Genomic DNA, 22,708 nt, shown 5'->3' with positions numbered 1-22,708 from the left:
ATGACCACTTGGATTTGTGGGTACCCTGTCCGTGCATAGCACATAAAAAGGTTTGTAAAATCAATTCACTCATAATTGATGATGGGTAACCATACCAGAGCCTGCGTGCTCAAAACGAGATGTGTATTCACCCATTGGTATGAGGGTTACCTTGCCCAAGCTCACCGAGAAGCTCAAAATAGTTGTTGTGATGTGTGCCTGAGTAATGCATGTTTGAGGTGCATGCGCATGGGTTGGTTCCCACCCGAACTTCTATGTTCAAATCGGACTTAGTGGTTCCATTGTGAGCGAGTCGGCTCAAAATGGACTAAGTGTCAAAAATAGTAGACATGCACACACACTTGTTGGAACACTCTAATTTGCATTGAGGGGGAGTGCTGAGATTGGCAATGCCAAATCGATGGGGTGAGAGGTGAGTTGATCAAATTGATTGGAGAGGTTGTATGCACACACCCAAGTTTACATTGAGGAGGAGGGGTGTTGAAATGTGCAATGTAAAATGAATGGGTTATTTGGTTGAGTGTGTGAACGCACCCTAGAGGTGAAAGATATTGTGGTAAGATAAGAATGCCACATGTATGGTGTGTGAGTGTTGACCAAAGAAATTGAAAAGGGAGTGCCACATGGATGATGACATGTAAAGTGGGATAAGTCTAGAAAGCCTATATCATTGAATGGTTCATTGGTGATATGCAATAGAATTGAGTGTTGAGTGTGTAATCTCTCTCTCTCACTTATGGAGTTCTTAGTGTGGTTTAATCAACATTAATTATGTTACTTAATCTATGTCTTTCACCATGATCAATCCCATTTTAGGATTGTTTAGCAATAAAGATATCATATTATTCAAATGATAAGATACTCTTTTAGTACACATGCACACGTTTTGTTTGAGATTCAAACGATAAGATACTCTTTTAGTGCACATGCAAATGTCATTGCACCTAGATAATCTAAGCAGACACATCATAGATTATGTATGCATTTGGTATTGGAGAAAAAAAGGCTTCAAGGTGATTGTGTTTTCAAAAAATGTGTTAAAATGCACAACATCATGACAAAGATTGAATAATAAAAATGTGTATTGAACAAGCTTATTTTCTTTGCATGGTTATCGTGGGCAAAAACCATGTGCTAAAACTCATGTGTTACATACTTGAAATAATGCTGAATAGATGGATAGTTGAACAAGGATATGAAAAGAAAGAGATTGATTCTATTACCTTAAAGTAGTAAGCATCTACAAAAATGGTTCCAAAAAGGTTCATAGAAGATGCCATGTGAATTTTCCCTATAAAATTTAGAAACCTTTGCCTAGACTACAAGTGGTTTATGAGTTGGTGTGGAGAAGCCATGTGCAATGTGGATTGTTAATGAAATGAAACTAGAATTTAGGTCTTGATGGTCCATTTGCAACTTGGCATGAATCATGTTAGCCATGTACTCATATCCACCATATGAACATGGAAAAACTAAAGGAATATTAGGGGTGTTTGAAAACTTGGTGCTTATCGTATAAAAACTTTGAATTTTGGAGATTGGTGTGTGCTATCTTTTTTATTGACATGATACAACACATGCTAATGATTGTGGTGTTGTGTCAAATTTCTTACCTCACCTTTCTCGTGGAACTTACATTTGAGTGGTGATAGTGCAGTTAAGGCACTAGATTGATGGGCAAAATTGGAATGAAAATGGTTAATAGGTCTTACAAGGGGCACTAGCTTTTAAGCCAAATAATAGTGCAAGGATGAATGGGGGGATGAGCTTGGCACTTTGACAAACATAGCATGTGCTAGGGGTGGGCCCTAGGGCATTGACCATATTGGCTGGTGGTGGTGAACATTCTAGCCAAGGATGGTGCGAGTTCGAATCTCCCCCTCCCCTTGCTCCACACAAGAATGGGTGGTATGAGTAATATGTATCTTAGTAGTACTAAACATAGGAAAACAAAAGGTAGCATGTGCCACGAGGTCTTGATCTGGAGGTTAGGTGGGCCAGGCTCATAGTGGAGTGATAGGTGTGGATGTGTCATGTGCGTTTTTGCCCTTCCACACATCCACACTATGGACAGTGTTTGAAAAAAACCCCGAGTTTAGTGTAGTTTGCACGTGGATATTTTGAAAAATACCTTCAAACTTAAAACATGAAGGTACTAATTAATACCTCTAGATTTTGAGAAGTTATAGAACAAAAACCTTCAAATTTCAAGATTTTCCTTTATAAATAATTTCATAAAGGTTTTCCACTTTTTGGGAAAAGACTTTTTTTTTTTTGGGAACACTAGAGGAAGGCAAACATGATAGATGTGATACTTTGGAGTTGCCAGGTGATCAGAAAAAGCAAATATCGTGATCCTATTATTCTACAGTGCACTTTGGACTCTGGAGTGGCCAAATGAACAGCAAAAGTAAATATATTAAGCTGCATTCCTGCACCGACCTCGCTGTTATAAAGCTAGCCTCTTTCCTCCAACATTCACACTCATTATGTTCGTTGTATGCTCTGCTTGGTCGTCTTTCTCAATAAATTAATTGTCTAGTGCTTAGTATAAACGTAGGCTCAATCGAATTAATCAACACTATGATCACTACACCAGCAGCCGCGGGCCGGCCTATTGTGACCAGCTTCCCGGGAATGAATTCTCCCGTCGATTGGCCCGAGCCCATTCAAAGGGTTCAGGCCCTTGCTGAAAGCGGCCTTAGCGCTGTGCCCCCTGTGTATGTTAGGCCGGAGTCAGAACGGCCATGTGCTGCAGAGGAATTAGCTCAAATTCCTCCTGTGCAGGAGGCCGGCCGATCAGAGCTGCTACAGATACCCCGAGTAGATCTCTCGGGTTTCGACGACGACGACTTCTGTAAGAGAAATCTGATCCTTGCCCAAATCGCTCACGCCTGCGAGCAATGGGGTTTCTTCCAGATCATCAACCATGGCATTCCTCCCCCTCTCCTCCAGAGAGTGTTACTGGTCGCTCAGCAGTTCTTTGATTTGCCCTTAGAAGAAAAGCAAGCTTATGCTAATAATCCAATGACTTATGAAGGCTATGGCAGTCGATTAGGGGTTGACAAGGATGCGATTTTGGATTGGGGGGACTACTTCTACCTTAATATTTTGCCCCCGTGCGCAAGGGATACTACCAAATGGCCAACGAGACCCGTCTTATGGAGGTAAGGAAGGTTAATTAAGCGTGATTACGCAGTAGCTCATATCATAATTATTATAAGCCCGATTATCTAGTTTACCGATAATTATCGGATTGCATGGTGCGTACTCGTTTCTGTTGAGTGAGAGATTTATCTGATGCATGCATGCACGCTGCGTCTGCAGGGAGACGATGGAGGAGTACGCGCAGCACGTGTGGAGGCTGAGGGAGAAGCTTCTGGAAGCGATATCGTGCACGTTGGGGGTGGCGGGGTTTGCAATGGGGGAGGCGTTTGGGGACGACGGCGGGGAGAGCGGACTGGCCTTCCGTGTGAACCTGTACCCGCCCTGCCCGCAGCCCGGGCTCACCCTGGGACTGGCCGCCCACTCCGACCCTGGTGGCCTTACCCTCCTCCTCCAAGACGACCACGTCGAGGGCCTCCAAGTGCGCTACCAAGGTCGTTGGGTTACCACCCCTGGTAGCCTAATCGCCAACCTCGGTGACCAAATCGAGGTACTTCCTTAATCACTCGATTTAGCGTTGTCAAGGGTATTTGAAAATAGGTATATTTTGCATATATGTATATATATATATATATATATGTATATATATATATATATAATTTATCTCAATCACTCGATCATTCTCCTATGTAATTTTCGTAGCTTACCTCATAAAAGACTCCCTTTAAAATCTTTAAAAAATAGACTACTTTTTTTTTGAACAATAGTTATATATATTAATATTAACACAAAAACTTAGTCCCATTTCTTGGTCATCAAATCACATACTAAGTCCCACATCTCATCCTCCCATACAAAGGAGGAGTTTTCACATACTAAGTCCCACATCTCATCCTCCCATACAAAGGAGGAGTGTCCCCATGAAAAGTGGAAGCCCAGCTGCATAATACATGCAATTTAGCACATCAGAGGTGTAGCCCTTAGGTGGTTGCTATTCAAAGTCTTCTCCTTTAGTCCATATCTTCAGTATTGGCCTTCTTCCCAAGGGGTTTTTCCACAAGGGCCATGAAGATCTCTTATGGCTGCTTCTCTTTGAGATACCATCTTCTGGTTCTTGGTCCAAATTTAGGAGACTTAGCTCTAACATCATCCCATGTATAGACCTACCAGTTATTCAAACACATTAGGATAACCCAGTATGCATTAGCATTTCATCTTCCCTACTCTATATCACCTAATCCCATAATGCCTGGACAACCTCAATATATCTATTATTATATATCCTATTGATATAGTATACAGACCAGCAAAAATGTAAACATTTGAACATAACTTCTATGGCATCTATTCCCTGATTGTCCACCCTTACAGAAAATCAACTCATTTCTAGAGACCCAAATCACCCACAAGCACTGATATCTAGTGATGCAGAAAATCAGATCAATCTCATTAGTTACCTTGTATAGTCTTCCCAGTAACCAGTCCCACCAAGACCCTCTCACTCCTAAATTGTCTTCTACCCATCTACCCATTTTCCCCCAAAATCCCCTTAATGCAAGGCATTCCCAAAAAGCATGCTGCCCTTCTTCAATAGCTGTTTTGCATTTGGGACATGTCCCACCACTGAAGTTGTTTTGAAGAAGCTTAAACAAGAGGTAAAGCTAGTAGACATGATACTCTCCACAAGAATACTTTTATTGGGATTAAAGCTTCCCATATCAGGTTCCACCTTCTCTTCCAAATGTTCATATCCCAGTTGATTCTCCAGACTTTATTTCAATATTTAACAATCATTTCCCCTTTACATATCTCTTCATACAATTTCTATCAAGTTTAGCCCCATTAAACCAACTCCAGCCCTGGAGCTAGGAGTCTTAATTGTATGATGTAAAGTACTAGCTTTTTTCCACCTCAACAAGAACTGAGCTCATAACATGTATCTCACTTTGTTGCAATGTGAACTCCCTCATGATCTACTGAATCTCTTTCCATCTTGCTTGAGAGAAGTCCTAGATATCCTCTAATCTCGTAATTTCTCCTAATTCCCTTATTGTTCAATCTTCTAGAAGCCTTGGTATTAGGAAGGCTAAATGAGGCTTAAACCTATGGGTCCACCACAAATATTTAGATCCAATAGAGAATTCTCAGAAATTTAGGGAGGCTAACTAACACTTTGGCTTTAGTGTGAGTAAATGTAAAATTCCCAAACCTCCCATATTTTTGGGGAGAGCAACCTTGTCCCAAGCCAACCAAGAGAGGACCTTTTTCCCATTATAGCCATTCCTCCATAGAAAGTCCGTGATAGGAGCAATATTTTTTCCAATGGCCTTTCTTGAACTCTATCACAGGGCAAATAAATAGGATATAAGCATTAAGTACTATATTCACTATAGCAACTCTATCATGAAAGGGTACCCTTACCCCTTCCCATTTCCTAATCTTAATGCAGAACCTCTCAATAGCCCAATCTATTAGGTCCTTGTTACTCACTCCCACCTAAGTGTCTAATGATTCTTGTTACTCACTCCCACCTAAGTGTCTAATCTTAATGCAGAACCTCTCAATAGCCCAATCTATTAGGTCCTTGTTACTCACTCCCACCTAAGTGTCTAATGATTCTTCCTCTTTTAATAACATCATAGCCCCATCTTTCCATATTAAAAATTTCCTTTTCTGTCAGGCTTATAATTCTAGATTTATGGATGTTACATTTAGATCCAGAAGCTTTGGCAAACCACTGTACTACATACCTGTAGAGCATTCCTCACATTTTCATTGTCAACACTTAAGATTACAGAGAGTCATCTGCAAAGCATTGAATGATTAACTGTTCCCCATTCCTAAGTTTTAGTTCAATGATTGAATGATTAATTGTTCCCCATTCCTAAGTTTCAGTTCAATGATTAATTGTTCCCCATTCCTAAGTTTCAGTTCAATGATTGATCCTTTTTCACTAGCATCCTCCAAGGTTTTTATCAAGGGTGAGATACCAGCCCAGCAAACAATAAGGGAGCTAAAGGACAACTTTGCCTTATAGACCTTCTAATTTTAAATCTTCCCACTAGCCTCCCATTTAATAGTAGCTTAGAATGTGCTCCAACTATTAGAGTATAGATGCATGCAGCAATCTTGTAGCCAAAGCCCATCTTCTCCATCACTCTTGCTACAAATGTCCAGTGAATTCTATCATATGCCTTTTCTAAATCCAGTTGGAATATTACACATTCCTATCTTGTTCTCTGAGCTATTTCCTTTCCCAACATTGCTGCAAATATATTATCATAGATGGATCTGCCTTTAATAAACCCATATTATTTATTGGAGATAAGCTCTTCGAGGGGACTAATTCTTAGGGCTATAACCTTTTCCAAAATCTCATATATCACAGTGAGGAGAGTGATAGGCCTCTAGTGATTAAAGTGGGTACAAGTAGGTTGTTTTGGGATTAACTTAATCAATCCTTCTCTCAAGTCATTATCAAGCTCTTTTTAGGAGAACGCCTTCTTGAAAGTGTCCCATACCCAGTCTTTCAAAGAATCCCGGAATGCTAAGAAGAATCCCAGAATGATAAGAAGAATTTAATTGATAACCCATCCCAGCCTGGAGATTTCTCCTTGCCTTATTTCCTAGGCCTCCCAGCATTCATCTATCTCAATCTCTCTATCCAGCCATCTGGTTTTGTCTGCTTTGATGCTTGTGTTGACCAAGTCAAGTAGCTTGGTTTCTGTCTAGAACCTCTCTATAGAGGTATCTTCCGTGAGACTCAAAGTGGTACCTAGAAAGTCTACCCATCTCAAGATAGTCTGTTTTATATCCCCTAGCTCTTGACCATTTTCATCCTTGATTTGTCCTTGTAACTCTCTGTTCCCTCTCCTTAGTCAGTCCAAATAAGTATTTGGGTGGCAGGTTTTCTCTTGATATTATACATTCTCCAGCTATCCCCTTTCTCTCATTGGCTAATTTAGCTTCTTCCTCTTATAGGTGATGTGGCATTCTGCATATTGATCCATTTCCATCCTAGACAGACCATTCTGTTGCCTCTTCTTTTCTAGATTGTCTAGAAGATTCCCCTAATATTCCCTCCTTTGTCTCTTCTGATGATCTCTCAATTTTCGCCTGTTAATAGCTTCCTTGATGAGAAGTGACAAATCATCTTTCAACAAACTGTTATTAACCCTTAGCTTTCTTACTAGGAAATCCCTAAGTTCATTTTTCCTACCCGGACCTCCAAAACTAAAATTATACCATTAGCGTGGTTGGCAATAATAACAGGTTTTAAGTCTTTCTTAATAATATACATAACCCCACTATAACCTAAATTCTCTCCCCCATATAATATTACCCATCCTTAAAGCACTCTCTCTTCCTCTCTTTATTACCCATTAAATTATGTTCCTAGATAGTCATTATGGACCAATTCCAGTCCTTCACAGTCCCCCAAAAGGTTGCATTTTTCCTTTTATCCTGCAAGCCTTTAACATTCCAAGTACATCCTCTAAACTTGTTTACCTTGTTCATTCTAAGGCTGTTGCACGAACCATCTCCATCTCCACCTCCACTCCCTCTTCTCTTATTGATTATGTCCTTGGCTCTCCAATCCCTATTTGAATCTCCCTCCAAGGAGTATCCACTTGCCAGTTTAACTTACCCATAGATGAAGTTTCATTGTCATCCCTTAGGGGGATAAAGGGGCTAGAATATAAAGGTGGGCTAAGCAGTTTCATTGTCATCCCTTAGGGGGCTAAAGGGGCTAGAATATAAAGGTGGGCTAGAATATAAAGGTGGGCTAAGCACTTCTTCTAGATTCACTTGCTTCTGCACCTCTCCCTCCCCCTTTGGGTCGAGTTCTCTTGGCTTCCCCTTTTATCTATCTAAGATTATTTCCCCCTTTGGATTGGTCCCTAACCTTGGTCCCACCCGAAATTCTCAATCTTTTTCTTCCATAATCATTTTTTCCTTTCCTTTGTCACCTTTATCAGTTTGTGTTCCTGAGGTTTTCCCTTTTCCTCCCTTAGTTAACCCCTCTTTCTTGTTCTCTTCATTGGCTTTCATATTATTGCACACTCCACAATCTCTAGCAATGTGACCAAAATTTGCACACCTAAAGTAGGCTCCTAGAAAGTTTGAAAATTTCAACTTGAGTTCTATTTTCTCAAACTCTCCTAAGTCCATTTCGAGAAGCTTTAGAGTTTCAACCATTGTATTCTATGACACACAGATTTTGTTTCAATGACGACCATTGTCTTCATCACTAGGTACAAATCATTAGGGGAAATTTGGACTCAAATTGGGCCCTTCAAGGATTTGTACACATTCTCTCTCTACAAAAATGGGCTCATGGTGAAATTTTTGTAAATCAACTCAAAAATTTTTGTTACGTGCCACATCATCACCAAATTTGGGGACTTCTTGAATACCCAAAATTTCCCATCATGCTATATATCATTGGAACAACTTCTGATATATACCATGATGGGAAATTTTACGTATTCAAGAAGTCCCCAAATTTGGTGATGATGTAGCACGTTACAAACATTTCTGAGTTGATTTGAAAAAATTTCACCATGAGCCCATTTTTGAAGAGAGAATGTGTACAAATCCTTAAAGGGCCCAATTTGAGTCCAAATTTCCCCTAATGAGAATTGGGCCGCCAGTGCGCTAGCCAATTCCTTCAAGGCTGGTCTCAGCCAAGGGGGAAGACCTATTATATCCACCAATATAGGGCATGATTTCATAAGGCTTCTATTGACGTCGAGCGTTGCATCAAAGGGCATGGCATGAATTAGCTTTGATCCCATAAACAATTATGCCTTTGCAAATAGGTCAGCTACTATCTATCCTCTCATGAATAATAACACATTGAAGAACCCTTTCCCTAATTAATACACCTGTGATACTACTTTTTCATCAAATACTTCCTCTCGAAGCCATCTTCCCAGCTCTTCTTTGCTAGGTGGATTCCCAAAATAGAATAAAATTGCACTACTCATGGAGAACACACCAAGTTTCTTTTTGACCAACTCAGATGAAATACTTATATTATAGATAGTATCTAGATATTACCTCTCATAACTAGAGTACATACATTTTTCGAAGTAGCACTTTACGAGACAAATGTAACTCTCATAACTAGAGTAAATGTACATCTCTCAAAGTAGGACCTTTGATATTTCCATTCTCATTTATTTTTTGTAATTAGTTACATTTCCACCTTAAAATATAGGAGTAAAATGGAACTAGGCCTACCCAATGTTGATAAACTTAAATCTTTTGCGTGTGTGTGTGATATGTGTTTGAGTTTTATTTAAATGGTGAGTGGGTATTTATTGTGAATGCTAAGACTTTTAGTTAAAATATTTTTACTAAGGCTTATTATTATAAGATGTAAACAATAACATAAGTATTGTTTATATCTTATTATTACAAGATGTAAACAAGAAGACCATTATTACTCTAGGTTATTACACAACATATCAATAAATTTACATTGCATGGAATACAAGAACATTGTTAAAATACTTTATTACTTGCCAAGAACATTGTTAGATTACTTTATAAGTTGCCAAGAAAGCCTAGCTATAAGATGAGATTGTCACCTTGGATATCATACCATCCTTGTGACTATCTCCCTATTTTCCTTCTTATTAAGTCACTCACAAAACATCTCACACATGTTGAGAAGAATTTGTGTCATGGTAGCTGAGTTTGTATTTTTGGATTGCTCCCCTACTTGACTCCTCTACTAGTCCTCTTACATATATTAGAAGTAGGATCCAGAGATCTTAGACTTTCATTGATTCAGTAGAAAATTCTATATGCTCTCAAATCTACCTGCCTTGCCTGATGAATAAATTGGTGAGAGTAAATATAAACAACAAAGATGAAAATAGTAAGCAAAGAACATGGAAGAATATTTATCATTAGGAAGAGAAAGGTAGGGTTGCAATAGACATTATATGTGTACTACTATTACATGCCATTACATTGATTACTTTTTAGGATGTGCTTATTTGTGTGTACTTTTTTGGATGTGCTTACATTGATTACTTTTTAGGATGTGCTTATTTGTGTGTACTTTTTTGAATTCCTAATTTATTTTTCATTTATGAAAATATAGCACACATAATTGTAAAATGAAGGTATCTCGGGGGGGTCACTCGTATAAATATGTAAGTATCACGTGGGTTCAACAGAAGGACATTTTAAATATTTAAAACTTACAGAAATATATTTACAGAGGGGATTTATTTATTGTATTTTAAAAAAATTTACAGATTTGAATAGGAAAGGATACATTATATTCACTAAAAAATTCACAGATAAGGGACTTTTTAAATAGGCCTTGAACGCACGTGATATAGAGGATTTACATATAGTGACCCCCCCGAGGAAGGTATAAACACCTGAATTGTAATTCAAATGCATTAAAAGCTAATACACAAGATACCATATAGCTTATGTGTTGTACATCAAAATTTGTTTCTCTATTTCAAAAAAAAACATTACTTGATTGTTTAGTAGTGTAATGTTGTGGTGTTTTATAAAAGAGACATGCTTGGCATTACAAAAACTTTGCCTATTAAAGGCAGAAATAGAAAGAAAAATAAAATTTATATATTTATAATACATAATAGGCACCAACAAGCTTGTGTAACTTAATAGTAGAGTGCATGAACTTCAAATTATATATATTGGTGAGGATTCAAATCAGAGTCTTTCAACTTTTATTACAAAAGATGGGTATAGAAAGGTGGGCAACTTGACTAAGTATAACCAAGGTATAACTTTAGAAATCATAAATACTACTCCACCACAAGATAAAGATAAGACAAGATATTATCATGCCCACAATAACTAATCAATACAATAAAAGTGAGCCATTAGACTATGAGTAGATCTAATAAGAAAGCCACCTCCCTCCTATATGGAGTGTGATTTTTTTACTCAACCACTTAGTTGAACTGTCTTCGTACCTTTTGCCCAACTCCCTTGAGCTCATATTATGGATAAAGGGTGTCAAACCATGTCTTTGCCTATTGGCCAACTCTTTGATGAAGAGATTTATGTAACTAGCGTATGGATATAAACATCTCCATGCCTCCAATCCCATCTTGTGTTAACGATTGAGAGATTTGAGTAACCATATTATTATATAATCTAGATCAGAATAAGGGTTGAACACTCAGTTTTAAAAAAATAAAAAGATTAGTTGAAGACTTCACCTATATACAAATAATAACTACCTTAAAAGCAAGAAATCCATATACGCAAAGTTTTTCTTTTGTAAATTTATTTAGTGATAGACAACATCGTGTTAGACACTTTGCCTTGAGATTCAAACTCCTTTTACCAGGTAAACTATATGTTGAGAAACATTTTTTTTAAAACTTTTCTATTGTCTAAAACAAAAAGTTAAGTAGGTTCATAAGGGCCTTTTCCTAACCCTAAGTAAAACTCTTGGATAAAGAAATCCTGGCTCATGCTAATATCTTTTTATTATTTTATTCTTTTAATGAAATTGGGCATGGGGAAGGTTTCTTAATTTTCATTTCATTAAGTTATTGAGATAAATGGATTGTCCACATAAGCGCTTTTTTTTTGAAAGCCTCCTTTTTCGAGGAGATGTAGTCGAGCTAGAAGCTACACCACTCATACACACAACCTTACGGTGTTAGGGCTCAACCTAGAACCTCTTGGTTAGGGTGGGTTGTAATGAGCTATACCCTTACGGTGTTAGGTCACAACCCACAACCTCTTGGGTTGTAATGAGCTAAGCCACTTGAGCAAGTGCCAGCTGACCGCATAAGTGCTTTTAAAATTAAGCGCTTACAAGTATGGCACCCGCGTGTTGCTGGGCGGCCAAGGTCAATGAACAAATGACTAATTGATGGTGGTGACAATTAATTGTGAGCCCCAATGCATGCAAGGAATGTGGGAAAGAAACCCCCAAATAATGTCTTCTTTTCTCCTTTTTCTTTTTCAAAACTTCTCCCTCTCCTTTCTCCACGTAAAAAGGCCAGGTTTATAAGGTAGGCACCCTTGTTTGATCTTGTATAGATGCGAGATTATAAGGCCCTTATTTTTTCAAACGTAGTCTCACACAAGGGTTTTTCAAGTGAACTCTCTCTCTCTCTCTCTCTCTCTCTCTCTCTCTCTCTCAATCAATCAATTGAGCATCATGAAACTCTAAATGGAATGGTTTCTCAATAGGATGTGGACTATATTAATTTGACGGAGACTAAGACAATCTTTTTTTTTTCCAAAAAAACTTATTTTCTTCTACTTAAAAACTGTGGATTTTTATTTGTTGGTATATTGTTGGCTGATCAGATAATGTCTAACGGCATATATAAAAGTGTGGAGCATCGAGTGATTGTAAATCGAGAGAAGAAGAGGTTGTCAATAGCGGCTTTCTGCAACCCCTCCAATGATCGTGTAGTGGGACCGCTTAAGGAGCTTGTAAGTGAATCATTGTCTCCAGCCCGATATCAATTCATGACCTTTAGAGAGTATCGCTCTTTCATACGTAGAGATGGCACCAAAGGAAAGGACATCATCGAATCCATGTCTAAAACATCATAGCACTAGTGGCACCCCCACTGTCGTGTGAACCTATGCTAAGATGGGGTTATTTTACTTAATGTTATTTTACTTAATGTTTAGGGATTTGGGATCATAGATGCCACTCCCCACTGTCGTGTGAACCTATGCTAAGATGGGGTTATTTTACTTAATGTTTAGGGATTTGGGATCATAGATGCCACTAGTGCTATGATATTTTGCTAGAAATCTCATGGATCGAATGGTTTTGGCCAAGTTATGATTATACCTTTTCATCAGTGCAAAGCTATGTTCACTACTAATTTCAGAATGTCAAAGATGTAGTTTGTAACTATACCAATTTTTGAATAGTTGTGCCAATTATGGCAAAGCTTTATCAAATATGCACCACATATTTATGCAAGGGTCACCTAGAGATTCTCACCACAATTAATCTTCAGCATCCTCTGCATGAAAACATGGCTAAAACCCTAGTGCAACTATGATGTAGCTCATCAACCAGGTTTTGCCCCAGATTGTAGACCTGAGAAGTGGTCACCTTATATACACATAACCTAGCCACTAGCACCGGTCATAAACAAATATGTAAGATATCACCCACGTTCAATAAAAGGGATTTTATTTTGTTGTGGAGTTACATAAAATATACATACATCAGGGAGCTTTTAATCTAAAAACACAGAGAGATAAAATATAGCAATTTGAACTAGTTTTGATGTCACTTAACGTCTATTGAGGCCTATTTGCATCAAATGTCAAATGAAGTGAGTTGAGGTCAAACAAGCTAAAATGATGTTGATTTACCTCATTTGATGATAGTTGGTTGTATATGACATCACGTGATTATTTATGAGTTTAATGAGCTCGTTGAGATCATTTGATCTCAAATGAGATCTACTAAGATCCGTTGACATCATTTAACATCAAATGAAGTCAAACGAGTTGAATGGGTCCACATGTAATGATAATGATGTCATTTGATATGCATTGAAGTATAGTAGAGCTTAACTTGTGTCTATAATGAAGAAAAAATAATTGCATCTCTGATCAAACTACATTTATAATGAAGAACAAATGATCTTAAATTATTGCATATCTCTAATCAAATTACATCAATTTATATTTCGTGACACCATTTGAGGTCAATTTAGATTAATAGATCTCATTTAGCATCCATTGAGCTCATATATGATAATAGATCTCACTTAGCATCCATTCAACTCATATATTAATAGATCTCATTTAGCATCCATTGAGCTCATATATGATAATAAGATTATACTAGGTAAATTGTTTTTTAATGCATGAGTGCATATGATCCTATTTGACATGAATTGATTGTAATTAATGTGACATGAGATCATTTGACTTCAACAAAAGTAATATGATATCATTTAAGGCCACTTGAGGCTAATTGAGCTTACTTGAGCTTAAACTGACATTAATTTGCATATAAGGTAAAAAAGATATCCACTATTTGTAGTCTTATAAATCATCCACTCTTTTAACTCACCCATCTTCTTTTGTTTTTTTTGACCATGTGCTTGAATTCAACTCACTTGAGAGAGAAACTCTTGGATGTGAACACGGTCCTCTGGGCTAGTTGCTCATCAAAATACCAATCCAATTGATTAAAATGATCAAACGATACTTTCTTAAACCACCCACCCTCTAAACTTGTAAATAACAACTAGCACTCAACAAAGTGCTTCCCCAATAATAAGAAGGCAAGGTTCCATCAAGTCTACCTCAAGCAAGGAGCCTTCATGAATAAATAGGCCAAATAAATGCATACTTAGGTGAAGGAGCCACAAAATCCTCAAAAATGGGAGGCACCATGGTCCTTAGAATCTTGCATAGTAATGAATGTGAGATCCCTCTAAATGATAGAAGTAGAAGGCCATATGCACCAAATCTCGTTCTTTGTTGAGATCAAAGAAGTGTCCATTTAACCATTAAGAGGGATATCCATCATAATGACTGTTAAATGCTACCGAAGAATTCTACGACACCATGGTCGGCCACCACATATTTTGACATTCATTGGTCTAGGCACTAGAGAGTTCATATTTCTCTTGTAATGGATTATTTTACATGCGCGATCGCTACTTATATATGAAAGGTGTGCCATGGGACAATAAAGTTAGAGTTACTAGCTAGGACAAGGTGTTTGCACTAGTGTAGGTAGTCTTGGATGATGTAATAGAACCTCATTTTTAACATTGGCCGGCCAAGTGTGAACACTATGAGCCAAGTATAAAGGTCAAATTGTAACTCTAAATCCTCATTCTTGTATGCACTCTTATATGCTCTCAAGTGAAGATAGTGCTCTATTCTTATCTCAAACCTTGCCTATCTCTTGCCTTCAATGCTTGTGTGAGTGTGTGTGTGTGTGAGGGAGTGAGTGAGAGAGAGCAAGCTACACTTGAGGCATGGTGGTGGTGGCTTTATTGAGCTACTTTACTTTGGCGTGCTTCCATTGATGTAGCTACCACGAGGAGTCCTCGATTCAAGCAAATGAGATAGAGGTAAGTGAGAGTTGCCTCACTAATATGTTGCATGTTTCCCATGGCATATTGGGTGTGGGTTGGAGTTTAGGCTCCCCAAGGCATAAGAGAAGAGTCCCATTGAGTGGCCGAAAGGCCGACATAAATGGTTTCGTTGTCGGGACACCAATCTCAATGTTAAGCATCTTGCATAACTTGCTTGTTTGAAGTGGGTTTCACTAACAAGGAAAGGAATGATTCAATTTACAAAAATCCCCCAAAATCATATTTTTTTGTAGTTTTTTGCATCAATTTCATCTTTCTAATCACGTGTTTTTACTCTTAATCCTTGCAATTTCAAGTTTGTTTGGTTAATTTTGTTAATTTTTATTTAATTTTACACTCTTTTTTTCAAGAAAATTGGAAAAGAATGCCTACACTTGCTACGGGGTGAGATTTTCTTCACCAATCTTTGGATCCTTTGCATCACTTGTGATGAACTCCTGAAATAAAAAAATTGGTCATCGTAAACTTCCATGCCTCGAAGTTATTCTTTTATATCTTCTTGCTCACAATGATAGATTGTTAGACATCTTTACTTGTAACAACTTACTAGATAGTTCTTGCTAAAAATCTTCCACACTTGCAGCAAATATGCACCCTTTAATAGTAGCAATATAAACCTACTATAATGCCACTGTATGTGAACCAATCACATAAACATACATCCACCAACACCTACAACACTTAGATTCTATGCACCACAGACTATTATGTAACCAAAATTATACTATAACTTTGCACTAAACTAGAAATTAGGTATACACAGTCAAAGTCGACCTTCATATCTAGAGTGCCTATGCAAAAAACTTACAGAGCCAAAAGGGGGCCCAAAACATGCATGAATCGTGCCCAATTACATAAAATTATTTAACAAAGTTAACTACACACAACATGGTCTTCTTTATTCACCTAGGAGGATTCCTTAATCTGAGGAGACATTGACTTCTCCATCTGTATGTAGCTCTCATATAGCTACTAAAGGTGTTACTCTCAAATCAAAGAGGGAAAGAGATAGAAATACCCTTTAGGTCCGTGTACTAGTTCCTTGCTTGCCTTTGAATTATTCTTGTCTCTTTCTTGCCTCCTTATCTCTCACACAAACTGGAGCTCTGATACCATAAAGAGAATGCAAGGAGAGAGAGAGCTTGAGTTTCGTGAGCACACACACACACACGAGAGAGAGAGAGAGAGAGAGAGAGAGAGAGAGAGAGAGAGAGAGAGAACAAGAAACAAGAGAGACATGGATGATTGAATTTTCTTCTATTTTCTTCTCTTCTCTACAACCATGAATATAAAGAGATAAGAGTACATACTATAAGGGAAAGCACTCTTCTACTATAACACATAATGGTCGATCCACAATATGAACCTTATCCATGAGACCTACAAGCCCTAGTAGCTACTTCTCATCCTCTCATCTTGTACAATGTGCTGCCTACTAGGATCCCTTACTAAAAGCTATTGATTGCCATAGTTGCTAGCCCCCCTCTAGTGGTATTATCACCACAGCAATAGGTTCCTCTGAGAAAAACACTAATACGCTGAGTACTTGATGATCTTACTTATAGATTCATTAGATTCTATAATAATATTATTAGATCTACTATAGACGGGTGTGTAGGTACACGAGAAAGCATCTTATCAGTAGAATTTCTACTCGCTTTACTTCAATCCAGGCAAAATAAATATGTCATGCGTTGGGAGATCATGCTTTATTGCCAACCAGCAAAGAGGCAAAGGTAAATTCGTTAGTTACAAGCCAAAATCAGAGTCATCGGGCACAAGCTTGCACACAAGGAAGGCGACAAGCCAAAGAAAAAGAGTAAATGCAACTATTGTAGGAAACCTGGTCACTACATTAATGAGTGCAGGAAACATCTAGAGAAAGAGAAAAAGAAATACTTAGTTATGGCTATAGGACCCTTCGCATAATGATGTATGCATGGCTATTATAGATATACATGTTTGGTATTTTGACAATGGTGATAGTAAGCACATTAATTCTCATCATAGTTTGTTCTCATCACTTGAATCTGATCCATAGGGAAACACTGTACATGTGCGAACAACTCCTCATATCATGTAAAAGGAGTTGGTAAAATTATTTTCACTACTACAAATGATGGAACAATCACGCTATCAAATGTATTATACATACTAGGGATCAAGAAGAACTTGTTATCTATCTCTGCCATTACTAAGGCTGGCATAGCGGTTCAGTTTGTGGATGACAGATGTATTGTTCATGCTTGCAGTGTGATGGAAATACAATTGTTGCTTCTTGTACTTTTTCACTTGGTCTTTATAGGCTAGATGCATATGAACGACAAACGCATGATGTATATATAGTCTTTGTCCACAAAGGCAATGGGTGATGCTAAGTTGTGGCATGCACGCTTTGGTCACTTAAACTTTGGCAATTTTCTATGTTTCCATAAGGATGACATGGTGTCTGAGCTGTCACATATTGAAGCCCTAATCAAACTTATTTGTGAGGTTTGTATTCTTGGAAAAATGCAGCAAGCATCATTTCCCAAAGATGGCTCAACTAGAGTTGTCCAAAAGTTACAGCTTATACATAGTGATGTATGTGGTCCTATGAGGACACCATCTATTGGCCTGCTACCTCTATTTTGTCATATTCATTAATGCTTATTCTAGACATACTTGGTTATATCCATTGAAATAGAAATCAGAGGTTTTATATGCTTCTAGCACTTTGATGTGGTTGAAAATGCTTCCACATATAAGATTGGTATCTTGCGTACTGATCAAGGGGGGAGTATATGTCTAAGGAGTTACACGCATGTATGGGTGATCATGGGATAAAACACCAACGTATTTTACCCTATACACCTCAGCAAAACGGTGTAGCTGAATGCAAAAATAGGTCTCCAATGGGGATGGCATGTTGTATGGCCAGAAATTAGGAGTTACCTCATGGTTTTTGGCTAGAAGTAGTCATGTTTTGAACAGGTGTCCTACAAAGGCTTTGCATAAAATTATGTCTTTTGAAGCTTGGAATGGCAAAAAGCCCTTCGTGGCTCACTTACACATTTTTGGTTGTCTTATGTATGTCCTTGTTGTGCCTGAGCAAATTTATAGCAAGGTTAACAACAATAAGGTTGTTCAATGTATTTTTGTGGGGTACAACTTAGAAACTAAAGGTCACCATCTCTAGCATCCTACTCTAAGAGGATTCTTGTGAGTAGAGATGTTATATTTGTGGAAGATGTAATTTAGCCCTTGCTTTCGTGTGACAAATAGCAAAATGTATATTCGTAGGACATATTTGACACTCTCCTTCCATTGTTGAATGTATGACACATTGATGTGGAGCATTTGGGTACTCAAATGAATGCTGAAAATCATCCCACACATGTTATAAAGCAACATGTTTTTCAGCCCACAGATCACTTTATTAATGAGGCAAATGTGGGTGATTTAGTTTTGATAAGGAAAAAAGAAAAATTGAGGAGTCAAAAAATATACCAAAATGGCTAGTGCAAACACAACTTGAGTCCGAATCTCCAGGAATTGGAGGGGGATTTGGACTTAAATCCAAATCTCTAAGAACTGGAGGGAGATTTGAACTCAAGTCCCACATCTCAAAGCATAGAGAGGAGATGTGAACTTGAGTCCAAATCCCCAAGAATTGGAGGAAGATTTGGACTCAAATCTCAATCTTGAAGCATGGAGGGGAGATTTGGACTTGAGTCTACATCTCTAGGAGTTGGAGAGAGATTTGGACTTGAGTCCAAATCTTGAAGCATGGAGGGGAGATTCGGACTTGAGTCTAAATCTCTAGAAATTTGTGAGAGAGATTTGGACTCAAGTTCAAAACTCTAGGAATTTAAGGGAGATTTAAACTTAACTCCAATTCTCTAGCAATTGGAGAGGGAGATTTGGACTTGAGTCCAAATCTCTAAGTATAGATAGGATATTTAGACTTAATTCCAAATCTCCAGGCATTGGAGAGAGAATTGGACTTAAGTCTAAATCTCGAAGCCTTACAGAGACAAACCTCCAAGCCTCCCAAGGATATTTGGACTAAAGTCCAAATTTCTAAGCTTCCCATTAGAAATTTCTAAACCTCCAAGCCTCCCATTAGAAAATTACGAATTTCTACATGGTAAATTTGTACTCAAACAAATCTATAAGATTTGACTAATAATTTATGGATATATTAAGAGTATGAAACTCCATCCTAAAACAAAACTGATTTTTTAGAATCGTTCCATTCTTATGATAGGTGAAATGGCCCTTCAATTTCAAAGCGGAGAATGTGTTGATATGCTCATCAATGGAGATATAGTAGCTAGTGGGAGAGTCCTTTCAATTGAAGCAAATGATTATTGTCAAGGGGAGCTTCTTGGTCATGGCAATGTGTTAGTTTCTATAGACAAATGCTTTAACAAGGATGTGGCCCTACCATTTCCTACAATGGATACAGTCAGGATATGTGAGGCAATTGGTAGCATTGTCAAATGGGATAAGAAATGCTTGCAAAGGTCACCAAATGCATTAGAAAATTTTGAAAAGGCCATGGAATTTGAAGATGAGAAGAGCTTGGTTTCATATGATGATACTAATATTCGAGAAAGGTGGAGAGAGAAGAGTGTTTTGCTATGATCTGAGGAAAAAACTAGTTGCATTATGGAGTCATTCTTTTGGTCTTTCCATATGAGGCAGTGCTTGGAGAAGAAGATGTGGGTGTGGTTATTGAGCAGGCATGTGAAACTAGCTCCTTAACATTGCCTACAATGGAAAGTGTTAACCTTGTGAGATGGCCTATCAAAAGACTTACCTTCGAAGATGGATCACCATTATTGGATGAAAAAATGCAAGCAAAGCATATAGCCAACAATGTGGGTTCAATGGGAGCCTTGCTTCCTTGCCTATCAAACGGAGTTGCATTTGGTCTTTGCCTCAAAATAGATCGGGGGGGCACTGAAAGAGACATAACCTTGGAAGGACAAGATTCTCTTCAACCATGATCTTGAGAGACGGTGTGGACCTCACTAGTCTTCACCCAACAAAGTGAACTTCTTCTTGAGTCCATAACAGGTAATGAAGGGAGGATTACTTGAAAATTTTAGATGGATTTCCTAATCTTTTTGTAAATAGCTAGTCACAAGTACGCCAAGTTACCTTAGTGGAGCATAAAACTGACCTCAAACCCCAAAGCAAGCCAGTAGTGTAGCGACTCAGGCAATTGGGAGTGGTGCAAGCAGAGGTGCTTAAAAGAGAGGTAACTAACTTGCTTGAAGCTGGGTTCATATTTCCTGTAGAGAATTCAGAATGGATTTCTCCAGTTGTGGTCACTCCAAAATGTTAAATTTGCAGCAATGTGATGAGCTATGGTGGATCAAATGCTAGAATCAACATCATTAGAAAAGAGATTAAATGATAATTAAGATGTGATTAGTCTGATAGCTTAATGTAGGCATGGATAATCAAAAACTAACAAATTCTCATTCGGCCAATGCCTCAATTTATAGAGTTTACATCCAATCATCTAATCCCACTGATCTCTCCTTGATTCACTCCACCTCTTTTTCTTGATTCTCTCCACCTCTTCCCAGAATATCTCCACACCTCCACCTCTTCCTAGAATATCTCCACACCTCCTAAATCTCCTCATGCTACCCTTTATTCTCTCCTAGTAGGTACTTCTCACCTTTTCATAGCTTCTCTCACATTTACAGATTCACTTTTATAGCCTCTTGCTAAGGGCTTGTTCCTGTACACACCCTATTCACTTGTATATTTCAACACCTTCCCTCAAGTGAATAATCCTAGCACACCTGGACCCTATACCAAGTTTCCCTCTTACTTAATAGTCTACGAGTGCCTCAAGTCCCTAAGCTCATAGTCCTTGACACTCTCTCTCCCTATGTGTCCAAGGCTACTACAAGTGCCCACGACCTTGACTAAAGTGCTCACACATACATCTACCACATGGCCTACATCATCGGTGGTGGCTCAAAGGTGGTTTTACTCTGTTGGGACAGGTTACATTGGGTTGTGGGGTTTCTCTCCCCCTCTCTCTCTCAGAAGAGATGATCTGACTCCACTTCCTTTTAGGAGCCTCCATGAAGTTTTCCGATGTCGCTCCTTCTCCCTTGGGTTTGCTGTAGCATGTCTCTTGCCATGTGGCAAGTGAAGGTCCTTCCTCCTCCTCTACCTCTTCCTCGTCATCGTCCCTCGAGAGAATCCTCCTCGGGTGAAGAATGCGTTTTCTTCTCTTGTTGTTGAGTCCATCCATTTCTTCTCTTTGACTCTGGTCTCTTGCTCTAGTAGAGCTCCTTCTATCTCATGCAACTTCAATTCAGGTACATTCTTTAATGTTGCTACAATGTTTTCATATTCACCTTTGTCCACACTCTTCAGAAGCACTGTTAGTGCCTCATCATCTTCTACCTTTTTGCCAATGGCTAACAATTGTTGCTTAATGCTTTTATATTTGTTCAAGTGTGTGATTAAAGGTTCACTTTCCTTCATATCCAGTTTGTAGAATTGCATTAACAGATTTATCTTTGAATTTTTTGCTTGAGTGCCAAATAATTTATTGAGTTCATCCCATGCATCTTTTGCCCATTGTATCCCTGTGATGTGATGAATGCTTTCATCACATCACAGGGATAAGTTCATCCCATGCATTTTTTGCCCATTGTATCCCTGTGATGTGATGAATGCTTTCATCATTTACACTGAGTGCGATAAGTCCTAATGCTTTCTCATTCCTGCTCTTCCACTCATTTTCCCCTCACACCTCTGGGCATTCATCTCTTCTCTCAATTAGCCCCTACATATTTTTCCTCATGATGAGTAGATACATGGTTTTTGTTTGCCATGTGTAAAACTGCTCCCCATTAAATTTGGCTATCTCTTGTGCCATACTCATGATGATGTGAAGGGGGTCTTACCTCTTGATCCAATTTCAAGATTCAAGGGCAATGTCTACCCTTTTACAACTCAATCTAGTGTTTAGGTGATGATTACAATAGATATATTAGCATAAATTCACCAAAAATTATATTAAACCAAGGGTAACAAATCTATACGGAATGGTTGGAGTATCAAACCATTTGCAATATGAAGTTATAGGGATCTGTATATCAGATACCCAATGGTTAATTTGAACCCTCAATTGCACCAAAATACAGTGATTAGTGCTGATTAATCACTGATGATTCTTTGTTTTGTGTATAGAAAACAAAGTATGCAGGGAGTCCAGATTTGGGGCCTTAGAGTTCAAATGAGCTCAAATCCTTTCAAGGCCATCAATAGTAATTAGTCTAGTAGAGGATTAAGCCAAGAAACACAAGATTTGACCAAACATTAAATGCTTAATCTCTGTTTTACTAAGGTCACATGCAGATTTGATGAGATGAAGAGCTTGGATCTCACTGTAGACTTGATCAAATAAAAAACTGTCTTCACCAACTTGTAGTTCACCCTTGAAAACCCCTAGGTCCAAGAGGAATTAG

General features: G+C 38.2%; 1 pseudogene across 1 annotated transcript; it reads left to right on the top strand.

Moving 5' to 3' along the window:
• The first annotated feature begins 2,562 nt into the window (after nucleotides 1–2,562).
• On the top strand, nucleotides 2,563–12,687 carry LOC147619102 (jasmonate-induced oxygenase 4 pseudogene; annotated as a pseudogene). The gene is made up of 3 exons (XR_015262040.1): nucleotides 2,563–3,167; nucleotides 3,328–3,655; nucleotides 12,436–12,687. The product of XR_015262040.1 is annotated as a jasmonate-induced oxygenase 4 pseudogene (transcript).
• Nucleotides 12,688–22,708: the final 10,021 nt, after the last annotated feature.

This window comes from Cibotium barometz, chromosome 34 (genome assembly GCF_041138505.1).
Source record: "Cibotium barometz isolate CiBa-2024 chromosome 34, ASM4113850v1, whole genome shotgun sequence".
NCBI lineage: Eukaryota > Viridiplantae > Streptophyta > Polypodiopsida > Cyatheales > Cibotiaceae > Cibotium > Cibotium barometz.
This window is presented reverse-complemented; position numbering and strand designations above follow the sequence as displayed.